Below are 6,401 nucleotides of genomic sequence, written 5' to 3'. Positions count from 1 at the left end.
GGGTAAGATGAACCCTAATAACTAGTGAGGCTATTTCTCGACATTTTATAGTACCTGATACAAAACATGCTTGCCAACAATTATGTGTAGGGATTTAGTTGTGATAGTTAATGTTTTAACAAGCCAGAGAGAATCCACTTTTTTAAAAAAAAGGTCCTTAGAAGTATAGCTGTTTAAATGTGTCTGTGTATAAGCGAGGAAAGAAAAGTTGAGGAGCAGGGCGCTGTAATATGCAGCCCATGTGTGGCCACAAGTGTGTGTGTGTGTGTAAGTGAGTGTGCGTAGGAGGGGGTTGGTGATCCTATGAGGAGAACATCTGGATATGTTTTTCCTGGTGTGCTGTGGTTGCCGCCACTCTTTGTGTGTATGTGTCAGTGTATGTTTTAGTGCTTTACTAGTTCAGTGTGTCAGGTCTTTACATTCTCCTGCTCTTCTTGGCTTTTTGTTTCCTCAAACATCATGTTATATTCTGACAGTTTTATGATGGTGAAATGATAATAGGGGCTCTGACTGCCAAATGTTTCTGCCCTCTTGAAGCAGGTGGAGGATGTGCTCCCATATAGTTCACATGAACTATGTAAAGCCATTTGGTATTCGTAGAACTGCAAGTTGTTTCTGCACGTATCCAAAACACCGAAACACTCATTTCTCCAGCATAGTGGTCATTGTTTAATGAGCTGATGGGGAACTGGAGGTTTTGTAGTTCTAGGAAATAAAAGAGGAATTGACCGAGGATATAAAATACTCAGAACAGTTACGAGGAAGTAAAATAACACAGAACAGCCCAGCATTTTGGAAATGATAGGTAGTGCAATGGACAAAAATTTCCAGTGAATCAGGTGCACTATACATAGACCCAGTGAGATGTTCGTAGACAGAGACACATTCGAGGACTTGACAGAATAATGCAAAAATATTGGATAACCACAAACAATCCCCTGAATTAAAGTTCATAATTTATAAAAGAAAGCCAGAAATAAGCAGTTGATATTTTCCAAAGATATATAACCTAATAACAAAGCTTCCTTTATTTCTTTGTAACCTGGATTGGTTTAAAAAAAATCTACAAAAATATTACATCAAAGGGGTTGTGTAGTATGTCAGTCAGTGTAAAATGCCTGTAATTTGACTGCAACCTAATTATGTCCCACTTTGAAGCAGTGATTGAATCAGTGATTGGTCCTTTCTCATAAATGGTTTAGCACAGTGTTTAAAGCTGAGACAGACCCCCTCGCCTGAAAGTAAGACCACTCTCACTGGCATCATAAACTGTTAATACACTTAAATAACCTTCAAGAACAAAGAGCAGAGATGCTAACCAAATTCAGCTTATTTTAGAACATGGTTTGTCTTGGGGGTTGAAGTTTACAGTGTTTTTAAACCACAGACTTATATATATATATATATATATATATATATATATATATATATATATATATATATATATATATATATATATATATATATATATTTAAATAAAAACACACAGAAAACACAGAAAACACAAATATTTTTTAAAAATCTATCAAAAACTTATTCAAAACTAAAAATTATATTGTTATTTATTAGTCAAATAACTGACTGAATTCACATTTTTATGCCCATTTTTATGCCGGCACCCTGTCTAAGAATACAAGTAAATAACTATAATTTGGCATCTTAATCAAAAAATAATAATGTGCTTTACTATTTTTTTTTCTGCTTTATGTAAAACAGTAAATTTGAAAATTCATGGATACTACCAATACTTATATTTTAGCATTAAAAATATCATTTTGATTAAAGAGCTTGCACATACTGGTGGATTAACTGTTCTGGCAACATTTAAAAAATGATTTTGGTAATAACCAGTGTTGTTAATTTAGGGCATCTGTGGCATAAACCTTACATTGGATGGTGTCTAGTAAATTTGTTCAGCACTGTACTAATCTCAAAAATTGTTGATGGGCCCCTCAACATCACTTCTTTTACGTATTACTGACCTTTAATTAAAAAAAACAAAACACAAACAGCATAGTTCTGTTTTTTTAGGGGAATACACAATACAGATCTACAGGTTGGGAAAGTTTCTCTGCCAACAGAGGTGCTTTCCCACCTCTGCTAACCCGTTTCCTAGGAGAAACAATGATTACTACATTTATCAGAAGTGCTTCTGTGATTACTAAATTTCTGTCTTTCCGCTCCCTTAGGCCCCTAAGTTAGATTTGGGGTAGCTGTCTCCATCAGTTTTTCTACATCTCAGACTGAGAGGCAGACATTCACACAATTTTCACCTGAGTGTAACACTATAAATGTTTTCTAGGAATGACAATGTGCACTGCTATTTTTTTCTAGCATTTAGAGTCCATATATGTTCTTTTTTCTTCTATTGGTTGTGTGTGGATAAAAGAAAAAATGTTATAGGGAAGCTATTATTTCTCCTGGGTAGCTGCACATGAGTCATTGTTCAAAATAATCCTTATGTATCATATACTGAACATTGGTGCATGCTTTCAGTTCATCCACAGTCTGAAACAAGCCATTTTAGATCACTTCCCTTAAAGCCAGCGTTCTCAAGTTTGGTTTTTCAGACATCATGTGACGTTAACTTGTCCGCTATTTTGGATGTGTGACGATCATGGTGACAATGTAGGATCAAGTGAAGAAGGCCACAGTCACACAGGCCTAGAGAGTGGTCCGCAACCATCTGATAACCACCCATCATGAGGGAAGAATGTGTATACCAGTTGCAGGAGATTGTTCACAATTGCTGGGAAAATGATTGCTAAAGTCTGAGTCATGCAGGCCTGTATACTATCAGTGACCCCCTGGCAACCACCTGTCTCTAGTGAAAAACGTATTTCTCAACTGGTTGCCAAAAACCTCCTGTTATTGCTTTGTTCTCTAGCAAATTTCTGTGGTCATATAGTTCTGTGAAAAAGTATTTGCCCCCTTCTTGATTTCTTATTTCTTTGCATATTTGTCACACTTAAATGTTTGGTTATCAAACAAAATTTAATACTAGACAAAGATACAAAATGCAGTTTTAAAATGATGATTTTATTTATTATGGTGAAAAAAATCCATCCAAACCTCCCTGGCCTGGTGTGAAAAAGTAATTGCCCCTAAACCTAACAACTGGTTGTGCCACCCCCGGCACCAAGAACTGCAATCGAACATTTGCGACAAATGGCAATGAGTCTCAGTCAGATTGAAGTCTGAAACTATGAACAGTGCAAATGGAGACAGTTTGCCTTCTGTAGTAAAAGTTGTGCTTTTTGAAACGTGTCGGCTGTAGCACTGACGCACAACTTTTGCATTGAAGGCAAACCTTTGCCATTTCCAGTTTCCGTCACAATTTTTTAGGTTTTATTACCATTTCGTTAGTAATTAGCGAGTATTTGCAGACAAACATGAAACTATAGGCAGCCGTGGCAATCTGCTAGCAACCAAAGCAGTCACTAGGAGGCTTTCAGTGCAGCACCTTCTTTATAACTGATTTCATCTGCTATCACTGTGTATGGAACCAAGAGTGGAAAAAAACTGTCTGAAGATGAGCATTTCGATCCGTTAAGTCTGTGCTTGTGGCTCATAGAGATAACAGAAAACTTGCACATATGCTGACATCATTAATTTAAACTCTGGCCATGTTTAATATAAGCATCCACCACTGTAACAACACATAAAGTGTGTTGTGCCAAAGCAGTGAGACGGCCCTCGTTTCTTGACGTATCAGAAGAATTGAGGTGTTTCAGTCTTGGGAAATCACTTTTTAAAAGATTACTTCTTTGTGCCCTTTTTTTTTTTTTTATTTTTTTTTTGGACATTTCTGTAAAATACAGTTTACTGTATTTTAGTGAAAATAAGGAAAAGCATAATGGGTTTCCTGCTCATAGTTTTGGGGTTGTTAAAACCCTCTTATTCCTCACTCACTGACCTCCTTTAAATCTGTGATGATTCCACTGAAAGAAACTGAAACTGAAGGTCTGGATGAACAGTTTGCTTCTTATGAGGTTTATTCTGAAAAGCTTAGTTTGAGCAAGCTTGTTTCAGATGGTTGTGTTGTCATAGTCTGTGATGAAGGAACATATCATGGTAACAGTTTTTCTTCCAGAGATTAGAACTCTTTATTAACTTAATACCTTAGATGATAATAATTAGCACAATATACTGTTAAATAATTTTTCACACAAACTAACTAGCCAAATGCAGCTTTAATCCTGCCATGTAGTCTCTGACCACTGCTGTATTTTTGCCAAAAAAAAAAAAAAAAAAATCCCCTGTGCCTCATTTCCTGCTTCACCCCTCCTTACCTCCACTTTCAATCCCCTCACTGCCTCCTACTTCTTTCCCCTCTGAGACTGAGCCTTGCTTGACGGCGGTGGCTGAGGTTTGGCGCTCTGCTCCTCCAGCCTACGCTTAAGCTTCTGCTCCAAAACCCTCTTTTCCATTCAATCCCAAAGGGAGTGAAGGGATGTTGGGAGAGAGGTTAATTTTTTTCCTTCTGTTGTAAGACAATATAACAAGAAAGGTTTTAATTTTGTTGACCAACCAGGCTGTTTTGGCAGTCTGAAAAAGAAGCTGCAGTTCATCTAAAAAGCAATTTCAGCTGCCCTCTTATCATCAGTCTATATCTGGATTCATTTCAGCAAACAAAAACTTATTCACATCTGCTGCTCGGCAAAGATTTTCGTTCTCTACACATCTATAATTTGGATTTGCTAAATATATGCAGCAGTTCATGCTGCTTTGGTTTTGAGGAAAAACAGAACACGAAGCTTCCATGTATGTAGTATAACCTGTAAATGCTCCGAAGGTTAGCTCTAGATTACACATTGCTACTCCTGAGGTGACACAAATAAAACCAGCTTGCACACGTTACACTTTGTGAGAATGCTAAGTTTAAAAACAAAGGCCTACTTTACAGCGGACCAACCCATAAAATAAACCTAGTGATAAGTCAGAGAACACCCACCCCTTTCTCAAAGCCTCGCCTCACCTTAAGCTCACCTGACTCTCCCAAGGTCGACTGCGCTGACACACACCCATAATTTAAGAAAGCCATTCACCAGAAATTTAGCTGAAAGCAAAGTATTGTTGCAAAGTTTATGACTTCCTGAGTAAATCTTTTTTTTTCTTCAGTTTCATTATCCATGTTGTTAAATTCCCCCAAGTCCCTGACAGAATACAGGAAACATGACGTTATTGTTGCAGTATCAACTACTATTGTTTTTCAGTTGTTAGTGTAATAATAGGCTATTGTGTAAAATCAAATCCTTCTGTTGTTCAAATAAATAAAAGTGAAGGAGCATTAATAAAAAAGCTAAACAAAAAAATGATGCTTTCAACAAGTCTGTTGTTACAGCTTTACATTAGCATAATTAGATTAGATTAGACTTGATAAAACTTTATTAATCCCTTTAGAAAGAGTCCGTCAGGGAAATTAAATTTCCAGTAGCACCTTTTTTACAGATAAAATAGGCACACAAACACAGCAGAAGTCACAATAAACAAACATATGCATAAATAAATAAATGGAGCAGCATCTGACATAAACATAACACGGAAGGCTGGGAAAAGGTGTTAACAGGCTGTCAGTGGCTTTAATTTATTGTGAGTAGAGCTTTTAGAAGCTTAAAAGATTTATTTAAGTGTCATGTTGCCAAGTCGCAATATATCAGATTTTCTGATATTCCAGAAACTGATAAATATGTTTGCAAGTACACTCAAGGGCTTCAAACTAAAGATTATATGTTTATCTTACAGAAGGGTGCGTTTGGAATTAGGTCATATTGGGCTGGGCATGTATATAAAGAATAGCTGAAAAGTCTAGACCAGGGCTATTCAATTAGCGGCCCGGGGGCCACATCCAGCCCGCGAACCCCCTTTGACTGGCCCACCCCCTGACTGACCCAACGTAAGCTGCAAAAACGCATTTAAATCATATTTGCTGTGACAGTTTTAAAAATTCCCGCCCTTCCTCTTGTACTTGAACGCACCACTAGCAATGCCAGCCCAGAATACTCTCTCCAAGTGCGACAACCGCCAAAATATTATCACTGACAGGTCAAAAACGTAAAATTGACAATGAAAATGGCCGTTTTAACCCTGCTTGGACTGATAAATCTGTTTATTTTACCCCAAAGACTGAACTCTAAGACTGAACTCATTAAGTCAGCATTACTTTGAATATGCAGAAGAAGCTTTAATTTTACAGTTATTAAGTGTTCACTTGGTGCAATTTCTTTTGTTGAAATATTTAATGCACTGCATCAGTTGGTCTTTCTAGTTCAACAAATGCACTTTTGCAAATACATCTAAAATGTTATAGAAGACTTTACTGTTGCAAAAAGTTATTATTACATTTTTTTTTATTAAACATATGTGTGGTGAATAGATGCCTTGTTAAAAATATTCTGGTC

Source organism: Archocentrus centrarchus, chromosome 5 (genome assembly GCF_007364275.1).
Source record: "Archocentrus centrarchus isolate MPI-CPG fArcCen1 chromosome 5, fArcCen1, whole genome shotgun sequence".
Taxonomy (NCBI): Eukaryota; Metazoa; Chordata; class Actinopteri; order Cichliformes; family Cichlidae; genus Archocentrus; species Archocentrus centrarchus.
Note: the sequence above shows the minus strand (reverse complement) of the source record.